Source organism: Leopardus geoffroyi, chromosome D3, assembly GCF_018350155.1.
Source record: "Leopardus geoffroyi isolate Oge1 chromosome D3, O.geoffroyi_Oge1_pat1.0, whole genome shotgun sequence".
NCBI lineage: Eukaryota > Metazoa > Chordata > Mammalia > Carnivora > Felidae > Leopardus > Leopardus geoffroyi.
This window is the reverse complement of record NC_059339.1, coordinates 34,883,893-34,908,000: the sequence shown is the minus strand read 5'-3', so window position 1 is coordinate 34,908,000 and position 24,108 is coordinate 34,883,893. Positions and strand designations below refer to the sequence as shown.

General features: G+C 42.3%; 1 long non-coding RNA gene across 2 annotated transcripts; it reads left to right on the top strand.

The window, feature by feature from the left end:
* The first annotated feature begins 1,630 nt into the window (after positions 1-1,630).
* Positions 1,631-23,007, top strand: LOC123587822. Of its 2 annotated transcripts, XR_006707543.1 has the most exons (3): positions 1,631-2,760; positions 2,871-2,929; positions 22,402-23,007. It is a non-coding gene; the product is annotated as an uncharacterized LOC123587822 (long non-coding RNA). The 2 variants fall into 2 exon arrangements; XR_006707542.1 differs by having other exon boundaries at positions 1,631-2,929.
* Positions 23,008-24,108: the final 1,101 nt, after the last annotated feature.

The window sequence follows — 24,108 nt, the reverse complement described above, 5'->3', positions numbered from 1 at the left end:
GAACAGATGCACACTTTCTTGCCACCAACAAAAAGTGAAAATAGGCAGCCCATGTCGGGCTGGGGAAGATAGGGAACCGCTCTGAAACAAAAGGAGTTTTGGCATCCCAAAGTAGACTAGCCACCGACTTCCAACATCATGGCCGTTAACCCGGAAATGAATGAGGGAGAAGCCCCCACATACAAGAAGAGTCAGGCAGCATTCATCTGGTCCCCTCAAGATATATTTCAGACCTGACACACAAAAGAAGAAGCAAAGAGGAGATGAGTGAGTCAGGGAAAAGAGAGGTGTGTGCAAGATCTTGGCAGCAACCTGTTTATAAGAGAGATGGGGTGGGGGCCACCAGAGAACATGACAGAACATAGGTGATGTGATGGATTAACAGAAGTAGATGGGCCTGAGATAGCTGAGCTGATGGTGATTGAGGAGTAGACAGGGAGGAGATGGGTGTTCTCAGGTCACCTAAAGGAGAATGGACAGATAAGTGTCTTGGTACAGGGTCATAAAAGCCTGACCATATTGGGCTTCAGTCCACTTTTCTGGTCAGACTTCTCCATCCTCTAGTTTATATTGAGGCCAATAGTGCTACAAAAGGAACAGACTTAGGAAGAAAGCATATGAGGTATCGGGGTTAAACTGGTTCCAGTTTCTCAAGATATATCTCAAGGGAGTGTTGGATGGAATTGAGAATTTAGAGGAAAGACAGTGACAGTCACCTGGACTAGAGGCATCCCTGCTGAACCTCAAGAGCATTGCCTTGGATAGTCTTGGCCTCAAGGACATCTCCCAGAAACCACCAAACTATCATCCCTGGTGCAGAGGGGCATCCCCAACCTGCCTACCTCTTCAGCCTAGTGCGCCTCCCGGAGTGGGAGCCCCTGCCCATCTTTTCTTTCAATCAACATAAGTTTTCTTGGGAGACAGGAGGTCTCCCCTGCACTGAGATTGCATTTAATCTGGCAAACCAGTGGTTTCTGTTTCCTTTTTAGGTCTTTTCTCAAGTAGATCAGAAAGAGGGAGAAAACAGAGGAGAACAGTGACTAAGCAACTCTCCAGCACAAGGAAGGTGAGAGTTGGAGACTCAACCTAAGGGTTGTTCAGCCTGTTACCTTGTCCCTTCATGGTACCACAAAAAAGATGTTGCCAGGTGAACTGGAGACACCCTGGGTGCTGGAACCTTGACCCAGCTTGACCCAAAGGAGTTGCCAAAGGTTCTTGATCTTGTCATAAGAAGGAATTCAAGGGTAGATAAAGAGCATAGCAGATGAGTAACAGAAGTGGGACAATTTATTAAAGTGAAAAGTACACTCTCAAGATCTGAGAGTGGACAAGCTCAAGAGCTGCACACCCTGGGGGTTGGATGTCTATCTTTAATTGACAGTTGTTAACTAGGGGGCGTAATGTTTATTATTTGGAGTGGGAAGTATGGTTTAGCACTCCCTCCCTTTTCTTTTCTTTTCTTTTCTTTTCTTTTCTTTTCTTTTCTTTTCTTTTCTTTTCTTTTCTAAGTTTATTTATTTTGAGAGAGACACAGTGCAAGTTGAGCAGGGGCAAAGAGAAAGAATCCCAAGCAGACTCCTCACTGCCAGCGCAGACCCCAATGTGGGGCTCAAACCCACAAAACTCTGAAATTGTGACCTGAGCCGAAACCAAGAGTCGGGTGCTCAACTGACTGAGCCATGTAGGTGCCCCATTTGTACTTTTTCTTTAAATCCAAATTGATTCTAATATGTTAGGAGACAGCCCAAGAGGAAATCCTTTGGGATTGAGGAAGTCGATCCCATAGGTAAATCCTACAAAATGAGGACAGTGTATTAACTAACTACGAGTCCATTACCAAAATTCCCCTTGGCTTCCAAGTGGCATCCCATCAGGAATTTTGCCGTAGGTTCCTGGGGTGCTGAATGGCAGGAGTTGACCTTCTTCTTGATTGTTCTGACACCCTTGTACTACTTGAGAAGGGATGTTGACCTCCCTTTACTTCCCCCACTGCATCCTAGGCTACAGTAGGTGCTGGTAGATGGACTGAAATGCTGCAAATATTGAGGCTGCCTCTTTCAATTTTGAGGGAGTTGATATATTTGATGACCAATAACAATAGGTGTTGTAAGCCTAGCCTGTAGATGTAGTATTAATGGATGGGATCCTGGCCTTTGTTGAGAAGGGGCAGCTATTTTATACTGTATTAAACATCCTATGACTAAGCTAGAAGTACCTCGAATCTGAGAGCAGGACTGAGAATGCCAAACAGCCCACAGGTAGGAACAAATGGGAGACATGAAAAAATGTAAGTATAGATCTCCTATTTAATCCAGGTGACTTTTTCATGAGCTTTATCCATGATCCAATCCCAAGAGAGTAGTCTCCCATTGGGTGAATGCCCCAACTAGGTAATAGCTCCAACCACTCCCTTCCCACAAGCATGCGGTCAGATGTATCTTGAATTTTGTACTCATCGAGGGATGACACCAGATTATTTAGGAGGGAACCTTACACAGAACTCTTAAAATTCACAGCCATCCTAATGACCTGTATGGCTGTCCAGTGATAGGAATATAAGGATTCAAAGAACAGATAAAAGAGGGAAAGTTTGATTTCTGAGCCCAATGCCATTATGGCCAAGGTACTAGTGTCCAGCCAGGTGGCAGGAGTTTGTCCCTTTCTCTAGTGTAGCCACAGGCAAGAGCTTCTCTCCTGAGCACTCAGACATGGCACATTCTGAAGGGTTGGACTATTCAGGACCTCTCCGAAAAAGAACAGGTAAGAAACAAAAAAGGGGGGTGGGGGGGAGTGGCAGAGGGGGTGTAGTAAAGGAGACTCCCAAGTTGCACTGAAGCTCTTGGATTCATTTTGTCGCTATCCCGGTACAGGCCACCAAAAACGATGTGAAGTCATTGAACACAACCATCAAGAAAGAATTCTTGAGATGGTAAGATGCATCTTAGTAAGTTTATTTTAAGTAGCACAAGGTCAGAACTCGTGGGCAGAAAGAATTGCACGTTTTGCTGTGTGAGGCTGGTGGGTGGTTTCATACTTAGTGATCAAAGGGAAGGGGGCAGGCAGGAAGTGTCAGATTACAGAAGCCTCTTTACATTTCTTTGAATTTCTACCTGTAAAACTACTTCTGCAAGATTCCTCTGGTGCTTGTCATTCAATTCAATATTAACTATAGGTTACATATACGGGCAGTTGTGAGACCCTTAAAGAATGTAGCAAGCAGCACATATTCGATGTTTATTGAAACTATGCAGGCTTTAGGCCAGCCTTCTTGGCTAAGGGTAAACATTGTCCTGCTTCTGTCCTTCATCAATTTCATGATCCTACTGAACTGCTTTCAGGCCCCTTGTAAAGGATGTTTTATCAGGGTGGACACTTTTTCCCTTTGTGCCTACCCCTCATCCCTTTCACTGGCCAACTAAGGAACGGCTCAGCTTAGCCTTGAACCTCAGGGAATTCTTCAGCAGCATCCCAACCCTAGTCAGGAAGTAACCAGGTACTGTGAATTGCCACTTTGCCAGCCAGTGTCCAGGTTTTCATTGGGTCATGTGTAGGTGTTGCAAATGCATCTTTGCTGGGTGGCTTAGGGTCTTTCTGGACTGCTGGTAGTCTAGGAGACTTGGAGACTAGGGGACTTCTCTAGCAACCTAGCAAGAAGGTCATGCATGTTGTTGATGCAAAGTTTTCAGTATCCTTGAGGGCAACTTTTGCTGCAGAAAGGCCTAATCAGAAATTAATATGCGTTTTAAAAATTAATGGTTAATTTATTTGATTTACAAAATTAAAAAAACTACCTCTGGGGTGCCTGGGTGGCTCAGTTGGTTAAGCGTCTGACTTCAGCTCAGGTCATCATCTCGCAATTTGTGGGCTCAAGCCCTGTATCAGGCTCTCTGCTGTCAGCACAGAGCCAGCATGGAATCCTCTGTCCCCCTGTCTCTCTGCCTCTCCCCTGCTCATGCTGTCTCTCTCCCTCTCTCAAAAAACTAATAATGATAATAATAATAATAAACATAAAAAAAACAGTTCTTCCAAAAGTTTAAAAACACAGCAAATATTATTTCTAACAGTTTAACATGTAGGTATATATTTAACAATCTAGTTTTCAAGGTTGTCCTTCAGTGTTTGCTGAGTACTTAAATTTATAATAACTGGAACCTGTTGAACGTTCCAATTCTACACACAAATTTAGGAAGATTTCAACTTAAATTTAATTAACTTAATTTTCAACTTAAAATGAAGCCCACTTCAATTTCTCAATTACACACTTTGGATTTATGAGACTGTGCTCTATCTAATAAGTGAAATCCTCATCAACATGCAATTAAATATGCCAATTCTTAACACAAAAACACTGACAATATGGTTTTGATTCTTGTATCCTAGGTCCACTAAAGCATTCCAAAGTTAAAAAACAGGTTCCCCATTAAACAAGACAGCTAACTGAGGTTTCCTATGACCTCAGTAAAAATGGATGCCAGAGAACCTGATAGCTGACAGAGGCCAGATTAGAGGACAAGACTTGAACCAAGATTTAGCCAAAGGTGCCCTTAAAAACCGTGTCTTCGGGGCACCTGGGTAGCTTAGTTGGTTAAGCTTCCAACTTCAGCTCAGGTCATGATCTCACAGTTTGTGGGTTCGAACCCTGCGTTGGGCTCTGTGCTGACAGCTTGGAGCCTGCTTGGGATTCTCTCTCTCCTCCCTCTATCTCTGACACTCCCTTGCTTATGCACACTCACTCTATTTTAAAAATAAATAAACATTTAGGGGTGTCTGGGTGGCTTAGTCAGTTAAGCGTCCGACTTTGGTTCAGGTCATGATCTCAAGGTCCATGAGTTCAAGCCCCACATTGGGCTTTGTGCTGACAGCTCAGAGCCTGGAGCCTGCTTCATATTCTGTGTCTTCTTCTCTGCCTCTACCCTGCTTGCGCTCTGTCTCTCTGTCTCTCTCTCAAAAATAAATCAAACATTGTACCATTTTAATTCTCTCACTTATTATCTTATTGATCTTCTTTCTAATTGTTCTAGACTTATTGAAAATTAGGTACTGAAGTCTCCAACTATTGTTGCATTGTCTATCTCTCCTTTCAATTCTGTCAGTTTTGGCTTAATGTATTTTGGGGCTATAGTTTCAGATGCATATATGTATATAATTGTTATGTCTTCTTGATAGATTGACTCCTTTATCATTATAAAATGTCCTTCTTTGTCTCTAGTAGCAATTTTTTTTTTTTTTTTGGCTTGAAAAGTTCCTGACTTTTTATTAGAAACTATGTAGGTCATATGAAAATGGAACAACCACTTTACTATTTTTTTCTTTTCTTTTTTCTAAATATAATTTATTGTCAAGTTGGCTAACATACAGTGTATACAGTGTGCTCTTGGTTTCAGGGGTAGATTCCCGTGATTCATAGCTTACATACAACACCCAGTGCTCATCCCAACAAGTGCCCTCCTCAATGCCCATCACCCATTTTCCCCTCTCCCCTGCCTGCCACATCAACCCTCAGTTTGTTCTCTGTATTTAAGAGTCTCTTATGGATTTGCCTCCCTCTCTGTTTGAAACTATTTTTTCCCCTTCCCTTCCCTCATGGTCTTCTGTTAAGTTTCTCAAGTTCCACATATGAGTGAAAACATGATATCTGTCTTTCTGTGACTGACTTATTTCACTTAGCCTAATACCCTCCAGTTCCATCCACGTTGTTGCAAATGGAAGGATTTCAATCTTTCTCATTGCCTAGTAGTATTCCATTGTACATATAAACCACATCTTCTCCATTCATCATTTGATGGACATTTAGGCTCTTTCTGTGATTTGGCTATTGTTGAAAGCATCTAGTAGCAATTTTTTAAAGGATTATTTTATCTGAATTTAGTATAGCCACTTCAGATTTGTTTTGGCTGCTGTTTGCATGATATCTTTTTCCATCATTTTACTTTCAACCTATTTGCATCTTGGAATCTAAAGTGTGTCTCTTGGGGTGCCTCGGTGGCTCAGTTGGTTGAGTGTCCAACTCTTGGTTTCTGCTCAGGTCATGATCTCTCAGTCTGTGGGATCAAGTCCTGTGCTGGGCACTGCACTGACAGCACAGAGCCTGCTTGGGATTATGTTTTTCTCTCTATCTCTCAGAATAAATAAATAAACTTAAATAAAGTCTGTCTCTTGTAGACACCATATGGTTGGAGCATATTTTTTTTTTAAATCCATACTACAAAACTCTACCTTTTAGCCAGAATTTTTAATCTATTTATGTTTAATGTAATTGCTGATAAGGAAAGATGTATGTCTGCCATTTTACTATTTCTTTTCTATATGTCTTATGTCTTTTTTTCTTCCTATGTTTCCTTCATTACTGCCCTTTAAAACTTTTTGGCATTAGCTATGTATTTTCTAGTCTGTATTTTAATTCTTTTGTAATTTCTTTCACTATATATTCTTCTGAATTATTTTCTTAATGGTTGCACTGGGAATTACAATTAAAATCTTTGTACTTTATCTACTTCAGATTAGTGTCAATTTAATTTCAATAGTGTACAAGAACTTTGTTTCTGTGTAGCTCCATATCTTCCCCTGCTTTTCTTGCCCTTGTAAAGAAAACGCTTGATTCCTTTACTCATTACTGAATTCTACTCTCAGTGCTTCATTTCTGACTTGAGATGTAGGAGGGTTTTCCCACACATCAAGCAATTTTCCAACTCTGTGGTGGACCCCAACTACGTATTGTACAATTCAACTCAATTCTGACACTCTCTACAGAGATAGCGTTAGATCCCACACAGGTTGAGGGCTCAGTCATGCAGGACTGCCTCCCACTTCAAGTTCAGGCTGTCACTCGTGCCTCTGACTGGCTATAAATCAGGGATTTCTACTACACTCTCCTCAGATTTGACTAATTATCGAGAGCAGCTCACAGAACTCAGGAGAAAAAAAAACAGTTTACTTACTAAATTCCTGGTTTATTACAAAGGTTAAAGGTTAGGAGTGAACAGCTAGATGAAGCTATACATCAGGTGAAGTCCAAAAGGATCCCAAGCACAAGAGCTTCTATCCCCGTGGAGTCTGGAAAGCACCCCCCTCCTACCATCCCTGGCCACACATGGATCCATTCTTATTCACCAGCCCAGAAACTCTCTGAATCAAGTCCTTTGGAGGCTTTATGGAGCCTTTATTATATAAGCAAGATTGAGTGGGTCACTGACCATTGGTGACCACTGAGTTCAGTCAATTCAGCTGATAGGGCTGGAGGGGTGGGAGGGTGGGCAAGTAATGTCATGGTATTAACATGAACTCACCTGTGGTTGAAAGGAGCTGGTTATGAATTAGAAAAGCCACCTTTATGGCTCTTATCACTTAGGAAATTCCAAGGTTTTTAAGACCAAAAAATCACAATATCACATCCCTCTTTTTTGATATCATTATCATACAAATTATATCTTTATATTTTGTATGCCCATCAATACAGATTTATAATTATTCCTTTATGCAGGTGTCTTTAAATCAGATTGGGGGGGAAAGACTTATAAACAAAAAAATATACTTGTGCTTTTTAAAATACATATTTACCTTTTTAGTTACCTTTACCAGTGTTCTTTATTTCTTCATGTGGATTCAAGTTACTGTCTAGTGTCCTTTCATTTCAGCCTAAAGGACGCCTTTTAGTGTTTCTATAGGGGCAGGTTAGGTTGCAAGTAGCAAAAAAACAATTCAAATCAGCCCAAGATGGGGGGATGTTGGGAGGTTCACATACCCCAAAAGCTCAGGCACACCATGGCTTCAGGAGTGGCTGAATACAGGAAACGGTCTGTCTTGTCTGCTGCTCTGTGCTGGGCTGGCACACCCCGAGGGAGCCGCCCCAGGAGCTGGCTGAGTACCAGCTAGCAGTGTCAGCAGAAATTGCTCCTCACTGTGTAGATAGCTCCAGAAGAGGTCCCAGGTAGCACTCCCGGGTCCAAGGGAGCCCTCCCAGATCACATGGACAGAGTGGGGGAGTAGTGGGTCTCCAAAGAAATACAGAGATTACCCGGGAAAGGGGCTTTGGGTAAAGTATACATAAGAGCTAAAGGTCTCAGGGCACCTGGGTGACTCATTTGTTTGAGTGTCCAACTTCGGCTCAGGTCATGATCTCACGACTCATGATTTTGAGCCCCATGTCAGGCTCTGTGCTGACAGCTCAAAGCCTGGAGCCTGCTTCGGATTCTGTGTCCCTCTCTTGCTCTGCCCCTCCCTGCTCATGCTCATGCTCTGTCTCTCTCTCTCAAGAATAAATAAAACCACTAAAAAAAAAACCTAAAGATCTCCATCAAGTTAACTTTAGGAAATGTGTCAGCTTTATTAAGTTGTTCTCTTGAGAAAAACCACTTTTATACAAGGCAGACTTTAGACTTAGAAATCCCATTTTAAATAACTGTATTTAAAAAATAAAGGATGTGAGGCACCTGGGTGGCTCAGTCAGCTGAGCGTCCGACTTCGGCTCAGGTTGTGATCTCAGCTCATGGGTTCGAGTCCCATGTCAGGCTCTGTGCTGACAGCTCAGAGCCTGGAGCCTGCTTTGGATTCTGTGTCTCCTTCTCTCTCTACCTCTCCCCTGCTCATGCTCTGTCTCTCTTTGTCTCTCAAAAATAAATAAGCATTAAAAAATAATTAAAAATAAAGGATGGAAGGAAGGAAAGAGAAAAAGAGAGAAAGAAAGAAAAGAAAATAGAAAAAGGGAGGAAAGGAGGAAAGAAGGAAGGAAGGAAGACAGACAGACAGACAGACAGACAGACATGAGGTTTCCAGAGTGCTCCAAGCTCTTTCTCAACTCCATATTTTGGTGCATTCTGCTGATCCTTTCAGGAATTTACTCCCTAACTCTCCTCCCTCAGCACAACTGGTGCATTCTGAATTGTCCTTCGTCACAATTGTCCCCATTTGCCTCAACTCCTCTGGGAAGCCTTCATCGTCTCGGAAGCTGGCTTAGGCTTCCTCACTGCAACTCCTTCAAAATTCTCTCTTCATTCCTTCATGGCCTTTATACTCTGTTGTAATTGCTGGCTCCTTGAAGTTACACATGTACCTTGTTCACCATAATATACCCAGTAAGCAGTATAGTCTCTCTGATACTGGGTTATCAATGTACGGTTATTGAATAAATAAAGTCATGACTGAACAAGAAAACAAAAAACAAAAAGCAAGCAACCTGCAATTTTTAAAATTTAAGGCTTAGCAGGTTTTTTCCCTTGCCTGACATGTTAGAAATTCTTACTAATGTAATCCAGCAAATCAATCAAGAAGTACTCCTTTAGCTAAAGTATGAAAAGAACTTCTGTGAAGGCTAATTTGAATCTCAAGTATGTGATATATTTTCTGAGGATAAAAACATATATTTTGAGTTCTAATAAAGGACATTTTAAACACCCATAAACAATGACCTTTTCTTCAGTTGCTACATGTTGTACTATCTATTATTTTAAGCTTATCCATAATATATAAAGAGATAATACAGTAATTATTTGTTATAATTTTTATTTCCTTTATCCAGATATATAGTAGGCATTAAAACTGGACAGTCAAAAGGTTTAAGAACGTTATCAGATCTAATACAAGGAACACAGAAAAACAGGTTACTTAGTTTTAGGTCCTCAGGATAGCGTACAAGCAACTGTATTGAATATTGCTTCCATTTGACATGGGTCTAATCATGTACTCATTGCCTCGGGACAAAAGTCCAAGATCATGCTCTGTATTTTCTTTCTTTTTTAATATTTATTTATTTTGGGGCAAGTGCAAGTGGGGGAGGAGCGGAAGGAGGGGGGACAGAGGATCAGAAGTAGGCTCTGAACTGACAGGCTGACAGCAGTAAACCCAACGTGGGGCTTGAACTCACAAACGACGAGATGATGACCTGAGCCAAAGTTCGTCGTTCAACCGACTGAGCCACCCAGGTGCCCCAGGCTCTGTATTTTCTTAACTATTTTGGATTTGCATCCTGTTTAAGTAGCCTTTCCCCATGAATTATTGCTGAGATTTTCTTCCAAATACTGCTAGTGGAATTTATTTTAGTTTTTATTTTAATTCCAGTGTACTTAACATAGTGTTCTATGTTTCAGGTATATAGTATAGTAATTCAACAATTTTATACATTACTCAGTGCTCATCATGATAAGTGTACTTTTAATCCCCTTTACCTACTTAGTCACCCTCTGGTAACTATCAGTTTGCTTTCTATAGTTAAGAGTCTGTTTTTTGGTTTGCCTCCTTATTTTTTACCTTTGTTCATTTGTTTTGTTTCTTAAATTCCACATGATGAACTCATATAGTATTTGTTTTTCTCTGATTGCCTTATTTTGCTCAGCATTGTACCCTCTAGATCCATCCATGTTGTTGCAAATGCCAAGATTTCATTTTTTTTTAATGGTCAAATAATATTTCCGTGTGTGTGTGTGAGTGTGTGTGTGTGTGTGTGTGTACCACATCTGTATCCATTCATCTATCAATGGACATGTGGGCTGCTTCCATAATTTGGCTATTGTAAATAATGCTGCAATAAACATCAGGTGTATGTATCCCTTTCAATTAGTGTTTTTGTATTCTTAGGGTAAATACCCTATAGTATGAATTACTAGATCATAGGGTCCAGTTTTTGAGGAACCTCTATACTGTCTTCCACAGTGGCTGCACCACTTTGCATTTCTACAAACAGTGAATGAGCATTCCTTTTTTCTCCACATCTTTGCCAGCACCTGTTGTTTCTTGAGTTTTTTATTTTGGCCATTTTGACAGTTATGAGGTGATATCTCACTGTAGTTTTTGATTTGCATTTCACTGATGATAAGTGATGTTGAGCATCTTTCCCATGTGTTTGTAGGCCAGCTGGTTGCCTTTAGAGAAACGTCTGTTTGTTTCTTCTATTTTTTAATTGCATTATTTGTTTTTTGATATTATATAAGTTTTTATATATTTTGGTTACTAAATCTTTGTTGGATATTTCATTTGCAAGTATCAGGCATGTTTCTCATTTCATTTATTGAGCCTTTTATCTCTGCTATGTTATTGCTTATCTCTGTGTCAAGGATCTCACTCATGTCTTCCCTCTTTTCTCCAGTCCAGTGAGTATCATTATGATCATTCCTTTAAATTCTCTATCAGACATGTTAATTTTATCTGTTTCACTTAGATCTCTGGCTATGGTCTTGTCCTGTTCTTTCATTTGGGATAAATTTCTCATCTTGTCATTTTGTCTAAGTCTCTGTGCCCGTTTCTGTGTGATAGCAAAGTCAGCTACATCTCCTGTTATTGAGGGTAATGGCCTTATGAAGAGGAGGTCCTGTAGTGTCCTGCCATGTCATGTCCCCTGTTCCCCAGGGCCTGGTACCCAAGGTGTGCTGTGTATGCTTGGCTGTTTTGTCCTGGCCACTTTATCCTTTAGGCCAGTCGTCTGCAGAGGCTCTCTTTTGCCTGTCATGAACAGTATTTTGTCCCTGGTCTGAATGTGGGGTGTTTTAACCAGGTGTGCTCTGGTCTGTTTGTGAAATGAGACCTGTGCCCACTGCCACCAGAACTGAGGCTCTGCAAAACGCTCACATCAGTAGATGTGATGTTAAGAGGGTTTGGGCTCATCTTTTGGGGTTGACTGCACTGGGACCAAGGCAAACCTGACTGGGAGAGGTGGTTCCACTGGAGCATGGAAGCAGGGCTTGGTGCTGGTTCCTGCAGGTGGCCCTATGCTTTTGTTGATGGGTGGGGGAGGCACATGGTACCTGCCAGTTCCTTTGTCCCCAGAGGTATCTCTCTGGGAGCATTGCCTCTCTGGGACATGCTCTGAGATGAGCAAATAACCTCCTCACTGTGTGCCCCAGGTGCTCTTCAGAATGCTGTTTCCATGCTGTATGTCTGCAGGTGTTTGCCTGCCTCCGGCTTCTATCATAGTCATGCTTTTGCTGACCTTTAAAACTCCAGGCTTTAAGCCCCACTCACTTTCCAAGCCAAATGCTATTGGGAATTCATTTTCTCTGTGTGCTCCCCTGTGTGTCAGTCTGTCTCTTACCCTTCTCTGTGACCATGGCTTCCTCTCCACCACGGCAACCATGATCTGTTTCTCTCCCAAACTGCATCTCTGCACTTCCTACCTTCTTCCATGTGGCCTCTTCTTTACCTTTAGTTGTGGAATTTGTTCTGCCATCATCAGGTCAGCTTCTGGGGCACTTAGGTTGATTTGATAGTTCTCTAGTTGTATTTGTGTAATGAGGTGAGCCTAGGGTCCTCCTACTCTGCTGCTATCTTCCCCACTGAGCAGTATAGATATTTTAACGATACTTGTTCTTCCAATTCATGAACACGGAATGTCTTTCTATTTGTTTTTATTCTCTTCAATTTCTTTCATCAATGTTTTATAACTTTCATAGTATAGGTCTTCCACCTCTTGGTGAACTAAACCTAGTTAAGTTTATTTCTAGGTATTTTATTCTTTTTGGTGCAATTGTAAATGGGATTGTTGTCTTAATTGCTCTTTCCGCAACAGATTTCTCTACACTGATTTTGTATTCTGCACCCTTACTGAATTCATTTATTAGTTTTAGCAATTTTTTTTGGTGGAATCTTTTGGGTTTTCTATATATAATATCATGTCATCTGCAAATAGTGAGAGTTTTGCTTCTTCCTTACCAATTTGGATGCCTTTTATTTCTTTTTCTTGTCTGATTAGTGTGGATAGGATGTCCAGTACTATGTTAAATAAGTGGTGAGAGTGGACATTCCTCTTTTGTTTCTGCCTTAGGGGAAAAGTTCTCAGTTTTTCCCCATTGACTATGTTGTTGGCTATGGGCTTTTCATTTAAGGCCTTCATTATGTTGAGGTATGTTCCCTCTAAACCTACTTTGTTGAGGAATTTTTTATTTTCTTAAGAGAATAAATTGAGGTATTCATTATCAAGCTTTTAAAATGCATACTTGGGGCGCCTGGGTGGCGCAGTCGGTTAAGTGTCCGACTTTAGCCAGGTCACCATCTCGCAGTCCGTGAGTTCGAGCCCCGTGTCGGGCTCTGGGCTGATGGCTCAGAGCCTGGAGCCTGTTTCCGATTCTGTGTCTCCCTCTCTGTCTGCCCCCCCCCCCCGTTCATGCTCTGTCTCTCTCTGTCCCAAAAATAAATAAACGTTGAAAAAAATTTTTTTAATGCATACTTGTTGGTATTGGGAAATAAAGCACCTATTGGTAGAATCAATGTCTAGACTGGCTATAGAGCACAGTCAGTTATTGACAGGAAGCTGTGGGAGTTTCTGAGTGTTTTTAGTGGTGGGTCAATTTTATTTGGAGGGTCTCTCAGCCTGTAGAGTGTTTGTTTATGGGTTGGACTGTCAAAGGAAGTAGATGATTAATCAGACAGTAATGGTACCTGTAGATAGTTGTTGCAGGTAGAGATTTTGCCAGAGTAGTATTCTGATGTTTTTGATTCTAGTGGTTAAACTTTTTATGTCTATTTCACTCATGGTGGCCTCTTTCTGCATGCATTTTGTACTTTTGGGGGGTAAACTTGTGCTCAAAAAGGCTTTGTGCCATTCCTAGGAGAGCTGGGTTGTGGATATATACTTTCTGGGAAGATTTTTTTTCACTTCTGCAGCTGCTCCAGGGTGTTACCAGCCCAGAAATCCTTGAGATGAATTTAGATTTATAGGAGTAAACATAAATTTTGAGTAGAATTTGAACTCTGGAGCAGCAACAAGCATGCTCATGGCCATGAACTCTCAAGGAGACATTTGCCCCATCTTGATCCCAGACCAATACAGACAGTTTTTCTTTTGTCCTTTGTTCTCTTATTGTCAGAGAGAGAATTTTTTCCAGTTCTCACTTTTTTGGACTAGTCCCAGCATCTTGGGAGGTAGGAAAGGGCCTCCAACCTGTAATCCCTACTTTGTGCAGCCCTATGCCTTGTCTTGTCTTCTGGCCTCATTAAAACTTGAGTTTCTTGTTTACTTGAGATCAGCTAATACTCTCAGGGGAGAGGTAACATCAATGCCAGTGTGGCTTTTAGCTCTAACATCAAGTTTTTCTTTTCTAATCTAGGGACTTTCCTTAATTTTTCACAAGTGAAGCTATACTTTTTTTAAGTGGTTATGTTGGATCAGCATTTCTTGTTATTTTCTATCTAGAACTTTTTTCCGGGATGTTAAATTACTCGAGATAGAAGTCTGAACATTTACTTTTCAATATAAAAACATATATTTAGTGGGGCATCTGGGTGGCTCAGTAGGTTTAATGTCCAACTTCAGCTCAGGCCATGATCTCACAGTCTGTGAGTTCTAGCCCCACATCAGGCTCTCTGCTCTCAGGGCAGAGCCTGCTTCAGATCCTCTGTCCCCCTCTGTCTGCCCCTCCCATGCTTGCACTCTCTCTCTCTCTAAATAAACAAATAAACATTAAAAAATTACTATAAATACAAAAAATTAAACCACAAAATTACCCCTAAAAAGGGAATTCTTTTTTAATCTTAGGGTAGGAAAGGCCATTTTAATTATAATTTAAAAGTTTTACAGCCAGTAAAGAGAAATTGATACATTTACTACAAAGCCAAAACTTGAATTTGGGAAATAAAATAAAAATTCATAAACAATGAAAAAGACATGATAAATTGGAAAATGTTTTTTGATGTCAGGAAGAAAAAGAATAACTACCTGATAATAAAATAGTTGAAATATATAAATGGATTATTGAAAAAAGAGGAAATGCCAATGAGTATTAAAGATTCCTAACCTCCCTCAAAATTTGAGAAACGCAAATTAGAATATGCACACATAAAATGATAGCATAGAAATACCATTTTCATCCAGCAAAATTGACAATGATCCACATTTTTCAGCTATGAAATTTGCAACGTTCAAAGAGTCGTATAGCACCTAACATTGAGGAGGCTGTGGGAAACCAGTCATGTGTCATTGGGGGGGAACGCCGTTTTCCACAATCTCTCTGGGGGGAGGGGTACATTTGGCAGATAGGCATTGATATCCTATAGACATTGCTCACAAGGGCATCCACTAAACATTGTTTACGATGTAAAATATTGGACCTACATGTCCAACAGTGGTAATTGAGTAAGTGATGGTACTTTCATATAATGGAATAACTGTGAAGAATAGTGGATTCTCTCTAAGATACACTGTTAACAGAAAAAAGCAAGTTGTAGAACTATATGTAATATTCTACAGTTTGTGTAAAACAGAAAATTTTATGTGCATATTTACTTGTATGCAAATAAGTGTCTGGGGGTGCCTGGCTGGCTCAGGCCAGTAGAGCATGAGACTCTTGATCTCAGGCTCATGAGTTCAAGATCCATGTTGGGCATGGAGCCTACTTAAACAATTAAAAACAAAAAGAAAAACAAAAAACAATGAAGTATCTGGAAGGATTCACAAGAAAAATGAAAACATTGGCTGCCTCCGGGGAAAGGAAATGAGAGGCTGAGGGACAGGGTAGGAAGGAGACTTTCATTTTATACCCTTTGAATAGTGAGCCAAGAGAATACATTACCTTAAATACAGTTTAAATTTTAAAAAGACACAAACATATTTTTTCAAAAAAAATCCTGTTTTGTAGCAAAAAAAATAAAATGTGTTTCTATGAGTAACTAGATACGCACAGTCTCTAATAAGAATGTTAACATGACAAAATGCTCATTGGGAGTCTTGATTATAACTGATAACCTCCACCTGTTGATCTAGTCTATGGATAATGACATATTTTTGTTCTCAAATTCTAATTAATAGTTTCCAAATAGGATCTAAGATTTGAGCAGGAAGATTGTAGGACAGGTAGTCATATGGCTTGTGCCTTTTACTATCATGGGATTTACTTCTTTGTCCTTATAGAGGAATTCAGTCCATCGCATTCATTTATTAAGTTTTTTAAATGTTTATTTATTTTTGAGACAGAGAAACAGAGCGCAAGCAGGGGAGGGACCAAGAGAGAGGGAGACAGAATTCAAAGCAGGCTCCAGGCTCTGAGCTGTCAGCACAGAGCCCTATGTGGGGCTCAAACTCACGAACCATGAGATCAGGGCCTGAGCCCAAGTCGGATGCTCCACTGACTGAGCCACCCAGGTGCCCCCATCACATTCATTTAAACAGCTGCATTCCACTCCCTTAAACTAATTGGAACCAATAAAAATACCAGCAAGAAACTCCAAACCTTAATTTTAAAATTCCATGAGAAGGATCTTTAGGAAGACTATATTCGTGATTACATAAAACATACTAACCAGTAGTTCACATCTGTTGCTTCATTTATCTGTCGGACTACTGCCTTTTCGCGGCTTTTCTATGTCCCCTGTTCCTCCTGCCTCAATAATGGGGCCTCCATTACATTCTTGACTTGGAATTTCCTCGCTGTTGCCAGTTTTATAAAGAGCTCAGTGCATTTGGCAGGACCCAGAACCCCCAGGGTGGGGAGGAGGAAGCACGAGAGTGTAATCATTTTAAGGTAATTGTTAATTTATTAAAGCAAACCTTGTCTATCCAAGTGTTTACAACTCTCCCTTTTGTGAGCTGTTCTGAATAGACATACCAGATTTCCTCCGAGGGACCTTTTTACACAAGCACAGAACTCAGAACAAAGAGCTCCTTCCAGAAGGGCCCAGAGCACAGTCTCTCAAGTGATTCCTGGGGCCAGTGGCAGAATGCCAGCCATGCTCATGCTCCAGGCTCCAGAAATGGATGTGACCTCTCGAAAGAACACATTCTCTTACTGAGGAGGAATCTTGAATGAAATTCAAGAGGTGCAGGTGTTCAGCAGTTCTGGAGATGAAATTCGAGCAGCAGGGCCTCTGCCGTCCCCTGTGGCTGCAGGGAAGTCTGTATGGGTGGAATGGGGGTGCCCACTTCCTCTCCCACACGTGGATCACCTAACATCTGTGGCTTTTTGTCATTTCTCTCGTACTTTTGCCGTTTTCCATGCCTAGGTAAAAAGAAAAACAAACATCCACTTTTCTGTTTAATGCTTGCTTTTCCTGCTAATAAGGGGCTCATAAAACAGATTAAAAATAAAACAACTCATAATTCAACCAGTCTCAAACTCAGATCTTTCTGCTGGAAAAGAGAGAAAACCAAGCAGATAGGCCTGGCCGTCGAGGCTTGGGGTTCTCATCTGGGGGCTTCAAGCCCGGACTGGACGTGGAGCGTGACAGCGGCAAGCAGCATGTGGTCACCGGAACCTTCTGCCAGACGCGTGAAGGCGCATCCACTGGGTCCAGAGCCCATGAGTGGTGCCTGCGCACCAAAGGGTGCCGCGTTACCAGCGCGGAACTGCATCTTTTCCTATCATTCACATTTTAGTCGGGCTTATGTGTGTGTGATCTGATTGCACCCTAAGTTGCCCCACTGGCCACAGCACTGAGGGGCTAAATCAAAGTAACCCGTGTGATCTTGGTCCTTGTAAGTGGACCAGACCAGGGAACCCAGGCATCCCAAGGCAGATTAATTTCCGTTGATTGGGCACAAACATGGTGGGCCATAGCTATTCTCTCCTGGGTATTAGAACCAGGAGCTGCTAAGAGAACGGTGACTCCAGGGATGAGGGGTGTGGTAGGGGTGGGGATGGGGAGCTGTCTGATAGAATAACATAGGAGGACCTACGCAGCCCTGATGGGTCCTGTGCACGCGGAGATTGTGAAGGAACAGAAAATGGAAGGAGGTGTGAGAAGGAGAGAGAAGTTCCAGAAGGGCGTATGAGGAAGCTGGCCTGTCACAATAGCAAAGCCTCAGTATCTCCTGCTCCTGCTGCTGAGGCCTCTGGACCTGCCTTGATTCCAGAGTAAGCCTCATTCCTAATGGTTCCCAGCTTTTTCTGTATCTCTGTGCAGGTGTTCCCTTGCAATGAACCTGTCTTTTTTTTTTTTTTTTTTTTTTTGAGAAATCTTGGTGAGCCTCTGTTCTCCACAGCCCCAGATCCTAACACAATGCTCTCTTGGTTTTTTTTCTCTCGACACAAAAGTACCTATATACTTTTTCTTACAAAACTGGATCAGAATGAAATGATATTTTTAACTTGACAATATGTTGTGAGAATTCTTCTAAATGTCACTGAAACTTTATAGAATTTCCTTGCAAGGTACCCAAACCCCTGAATAGCTGTCATCACAAAGCAAAGTCCAACTTGCTGCCATCCTGCTGGAAAAAAGTGTCTGCACAGAAACCCACTGAGGAGTTGAGTGAAACTCCTTCCAGGTCTTCTTTCCTTGGAACCCCTCCGGCCCCAGCGCTTGGGTAGTTAGTGCCTTCCCAGCAGGCCCCCGGTGAGTAAGAAGTTGCTGTGGCCACGATCAAAGAGGTTTTTGCCTGCTTTCTCCTCTAGGATTTTGATGGCTTCCTGTCTTACGTTTAGGTCTTTCATCCATTTTGAGTTTATTTTTGTGTATGGGGTAAGAAAGTGGTCCTGGTTCATTTTTCTGCATGTCGCTGTCCAGTAGGAAATATGGGCCATTTAAACAACGTTTAGCCACCTTATGCCTAGAACTATCGTGCTCCCATGGCTTTAAACTTCAGCTCCTGAAGCATTTTTCCATGTCAGCTGCAGCCAGGATATACATTAGCCACACTATGGCCTTGGACCTAAGGACCTTACCACGGGGAGCCCTGGCATTTCAGGTTCTGTGTGGAGGCCCTAGCAGTCTCTTGAGGCCTCTGTGACCCAGCGGCATTCCTCACTTGAGCTACATGGAGGTTGCATCTCTCCCTGGCCATTGTTGACCTGGGCCAACCTCCACCCCGATCTTGTGCTTATGGGATGCGATGAGCATCGCTCTGTCACTATTTCAGAGGTCCTTGCCAGGAGCACTCATGGGTCAACACTGTGAGCGGGGAGTTTCTAAGGAATGCCCATTGTTGTGGTGCCTGGGTGGCTCAGTTGGTTGAGTGGCCGACTCCTGATTTCATCTCAGGGTCATGGGATCGAGCCCCACATTGGGCTCCACACTGGGCATGGAGCCTGCCTTGAAATTCTCTCTCCCTCTATCGCTTATGCTCTCTCTCTCTAAAAAAAAAAAAAAAAAGAAATGTCCATTATATTTGACTTCTAGCTGTTTGCTTTGTCTAACAACAGACAATTCGGCTTCCTTCTTGTTTCATGGTTTGGTTGTCAGGCTGCCATTGAGAGGGTTAATGCCATGATACCTGTCACCACCGGGCATGCAGTGTACTCAACCAGTGTTTGTTCCTGTCCCTTCTCCCTTTGTTTTCCCTAGCTCAGACAGAAGATTGGGGAAAAGAAAGGAATCGGAAGGCTGTAATGCTGGTATTATTCCATGACAGTGTGTCTTAGTTGTACGACAGGAAAGCAAAGAAAAACGTTGCTCACTTCTCACAGTGTCTGCACCTGCAATTACCTGTCAGCCAACATCCTTGTGGTCACATGGCTTATACAGCTGTCAAAACTCATCGGGCTGAACACTCCACACCTGTGCATTTTGTTGTATGTTCATTACATCTTCAGCTTTTCTTCAATGAAAGTTCAACCCCAGAACAGCGTCACATCCTGCACTGTAATGGGAGGATATGAATAAATTCGCTTTTCCCATGGGCTCTGTGGCTCGGACCTTGGGGCCTTGTGTTCCTTCCCCTCCCAGCCCCTCGCCCTGTTGCATTTAGCCAGTGTGTAGCCTGCCGGCTGATCCTTCTGCCCCTGGTCCTGGTGTCCTCAGTTTGTCCTCCTCAGGGCCACCAAATGACTTTTAAAATGCAAATATTTCCGTGTTATTCCTTGCTTTAAAGTCCTCAGTGACTTCTCATCTGCTAACGAGAGGATAAAATCCAAGTTCCTCATGACATACAAAGCCCTCCTCCATGAGCTGGCTCCTGCCCACCTCCCCGGCTCCCGTGCTCACTGCTACCCGACTCCCATTTCATGCTCCAGAAATATAAACTGCTTATAATTCCCCACACTCCCAGTTTGCCCCCTGCCGGACTCGTCCTTTCCAAAACTACTAAATTAGAATTGGTGCCAGGACAAACACATACTGTGCCTCTGGGCTTCCAAAACAGTGGTCACGTTTCATATATTCTCCTTAAATAGACATTTACTCCATTTTGTATCTGAGGCAGGCGTGAGGGTGGAGAACCAGGCTGGGGGCCACAGGCCATCATTTAAGTGCTAGCTTTGCCCCTTTCTGACTACCCGTCCTTGGGCTGGTCACTTAGAATGGCTGAATCTTAACTTTCTATTATGTAAAACTAGGGTTATAAATATTCACCTTAAAGGAGGAGAAACACGTGAACTGCTGGATGTCAGGGAACTTTAGAAACTCTTCAGTGTTGCACAGATGCGTTGTGAGTTCCAGACGACCTGCGTGCAGTAAGCAGAAAGCAGCCCATTGTGGGCCCTTAGCAATGTTTTGCTGGATGGGTTCTGTTTGAGAGTGTCTTGAATCCTGGGAAGAATTTTCTGTGGCCAGCTCTGGGCATGTAAAACCCACTACTGGCTGCTCCATCAAACACCATAAGGATTCCTTCTCCAAGGGCAAATTTAAAAGAATGCACCATCTGCTCTTAATTATGGATGATGGTAACGGGAACACATCTAATATACTCCAACATGGACGGGCTGGGGAGGAATTCAGGGCACAGTGGACAGAGCACTGGATGCAGGAGAATGAGGTTCTACTTCTCTGCCACCAGCTTGACTTCCCTGGGCTTCATTCTCCCATCTCCCAGGGCTTGATTAAACTGCTAGGCACCCTGCTGGTTCTCACGTTCTGTGTATGGCCAAGACAGAGTGGTGCAAAATGGGTGCTGGAAATTTGGGTTTTGAATAACATCCATCTTTAGCTACAGGATTCATCAAGCCACAGATATTAATTGATCTATAATGTGTCCAGTACATAGTCCAATGTAACTGGTCTTAACAGAAGTGCCATCAATGAAATATACTAAGTGATAGCTCAGTCTGTCTATTAAGATGCCAATTTCCTAAGAGAAATCTCCTTTTTGTGGGACTAAGTGGTGCCTCCATTTATTATTATTTTTTTAATGTTTATTTATTTTTGAGATAGAGGCAGAGCATGAGTGGCTGGGGGTGGGGGCAGGGGGGAGGCAGAGTGTGAGGGAGACACAGAATCCAAAGCAGGATCCAGGCTCTGAGCTGTCAGCACAGAGCCCGATGCGGGGCTTGAACTCACAGGCCGTGAGATCATGACCTGAGCCAAAGTCGGACGATCAACCTACTGAGCCACCCAGGCGCCCCGTGGTGCCTCCATTTAAAAGAGCTACTGGGGCACCTGGCTGGCTGGCTTAGTTGGGGAGCATGTGACTCTTGACCTTGGGGTTGTAAGTTTGAGCACCACGTTGGGTGTAGAGATTACTTACAAATAAAATCTTAAATAAATAAATACATAAATAAAAGAGCTACAGTTGACCCTTGAACAACATGGATTTGAAGTACACAGATCCACTTAAATATCCAGATTTTTTCAATAAATACCCTATAGGACTGTACGTGTATTTTCCTTATGATTTTCTTAATAACATTTTTCTTCTCTAGCTTACTTTATCATAAGAATATAGTGTATAATACATATACATAATATGCATTAATTGTATGTTCTCAGTAAGGCTTCCAGTCAACAGTAAGCTATTAGTAGTTAAGTTTGGGGGAGTCTAAAGTTATATGCAGATCTTTGACTACATGGGGGACCAGAGCCCCCAACCCCTGCATTCAAGCATCAGCTGTGGTTCAAAACTAGTTATAGTCACAGCGTCTGGGAGCAGGGCTTAACGGGAGGAGGAGGACAGGGGAGCATCATGACTTAACTTCTTCTCAATTTTGCTTTCTATCTTTTGAATTTTGTGCTGTTTATATCAACTAAACTCTAAAATAATCACTTAAGTATTTACTGATGATATGGTGTCTGGAACTTGCTTTCAAATACTCCACTGGTGGCCAGGGGGAATGAATAAGTCCAGCCATGTATTGGTAATTATTAGAGCTGGGTGATGGGCACCTGGGGGTTCCTTATACTGTTCTTTCTACTTTTAGATACGTTTGATATGTCCCATTATGAAAAATTTTAGATAATAAACATTTCAATTCGTTGGAAAATACACTTAAAATTAGTCGGACACTACAAAATTTTGCTCTATTTCACCTTTTCCTTGAAATTGTTGTTACTATAATGAAAACAAAATGAAAGTTCCATATGATGAATCAGTTAAATTATTCCAGGAGGAATTAGAATGAGAAACCAGGAACGACACTGGAGTCAGAGGTTGCCCCTCCCCCCCAGGGAATGTCTGTGTCCCCCCACCAAATTTATACGTTGAGATCCCGCCCCCACAATGTGCTGATGTTAGGAGATGGGACCTTTGGGAGGTGATTACGTATGATGATGGAGCCTTTATCAATATGGGATTAGAGCCCATATAGAAGAGATCTTAGAACTCTTTTTCTGCCACAGGGAGAAGTTAACATCTGCAACCCAGAAGAGGGTCATCACCAAAACTCGACCACACTGGTGCTCTGCTCTTGAACTTCTAGTCTCCAGAACCGTGAGAATAAATATCGGTTATCTACGAGCTGCCCAGTCTGCGGTACAATTACAGCAGTGAGAATGACTGAGGTGGCCCCCTTAACTCCTGCTGAGTGGCAAAGCCAGCTAAGACAGTCATGATCTGTTGCTCCTCTTTGCAAAGTGTATCAACAGAGACCCTCATGCCAATTGACAAGCATGTCCTCGGACATGCCGGGGCCACCTGGGGCTACTGACTAGACATGCATCTTCTGCAGACACTTCTTTTCTCATTAATTCTCCTTTAGGGAAAAAATGGAAGAGGCCAGGCCATTAACCAGACAGGGCCAGTAAAATGGAATCAGATGAGTACCCATGCAGTGCCTTCTCCTTTGTGAATCAGGAAAATGGGCTTTTATAAGTGCACCCCCAATGAAAGCTGCTGTTGTTTTTCTCACTGACTTAGCAATGCATACAGGAATGAATGTATAAACAAGAATTTCTGCCATTGGGGAAAACTGCCAAAATAAACATGGGCTTTGATATCAACGGTAATAGTCTTCTACTGCTGTTCTTAAATTACCACCATGGAATCAGTGGCTTAAAACAACATAGATTCGTTCCTAGAGTCCTGGAGGTCAGAAATTCAAAATTAATTTTATTGGGCTAAGATCAAAGTATCAACAGGGCAGGTTCCTTCTGGAGGCTCTGGGGAGCTTTCATTTATCAGGGGAGAACCCCTTTCCTTGCCTTTTTCACTTTCCAGTGGCTGCCCCAATTCCTTGGCTTCAGCCTCTCTTTTGTCTTCAAAGCCATAGGAAAAACGTGGAACATTACCTTTATTTCATGAGAAGTGATTTAAGACATTAATATTTAAATAAACATAGATATGTTATAGAGTAGAATGCAAAATTCTCACGTGTTTTTTTAAAAAAAAATTTTTTTTTAATGTTTATTTATTTTTGAGACAGAGCATGAACGGGGGAGGGGCAGAGAGAGAGGGAGACACAGAATCGGAAGCAGGCTCCAGGCTCTGAGCCATCAGCCCAGAGCCCGACGCGGGGCAAGATCATGACCTGAGCCGAAGTTGGACGCTTAACCGACTGAGCCACGCAGGCACCCCTCTCACGTGTTTTAAAGATAAAAATGTAGAGATGCCTGGGTGGCTCAGTTCGTTAGGCGGCCGACTTTGGCTCAGGTCGTGATCTCACAGCTAGTGAGTTCAAGCTCCGCATCAGGCTCTGGGCTGACAGCTCAGAGCCTGGACCCTGCTTCAGATTCTGTGTTTCCCTCTCTCTCTGCCCCTCTCCTGCTCATGTTCTGTTTCTCTCTCTCTCTCAAAAATAAATAAACATTAAAACAAATAAAAATAAAAATGTAAGTCTTCAAAAAGAAATGTACCTGCTAGCAGCATGGTTCTTTGGGTTTCATCCCAAAGCCCCTTAGGTTGGCTGACTCTCCTCTACCATTGGAGACACTGCTGGATCCAACTCTTCTACATGTGAGGAAGCACAGGTCCAAAAGGTAACTTTTTTTTTAATTTTTTTTTTTAACATTTATTCTTGAGAGACAGAGACAGAGCACAAGTGGGGGACAGGCAGAGGGAAAAGGAGACACAGAATCCAAAGCAGGCTCCAGGCTCTGAGCTGTCAGCAC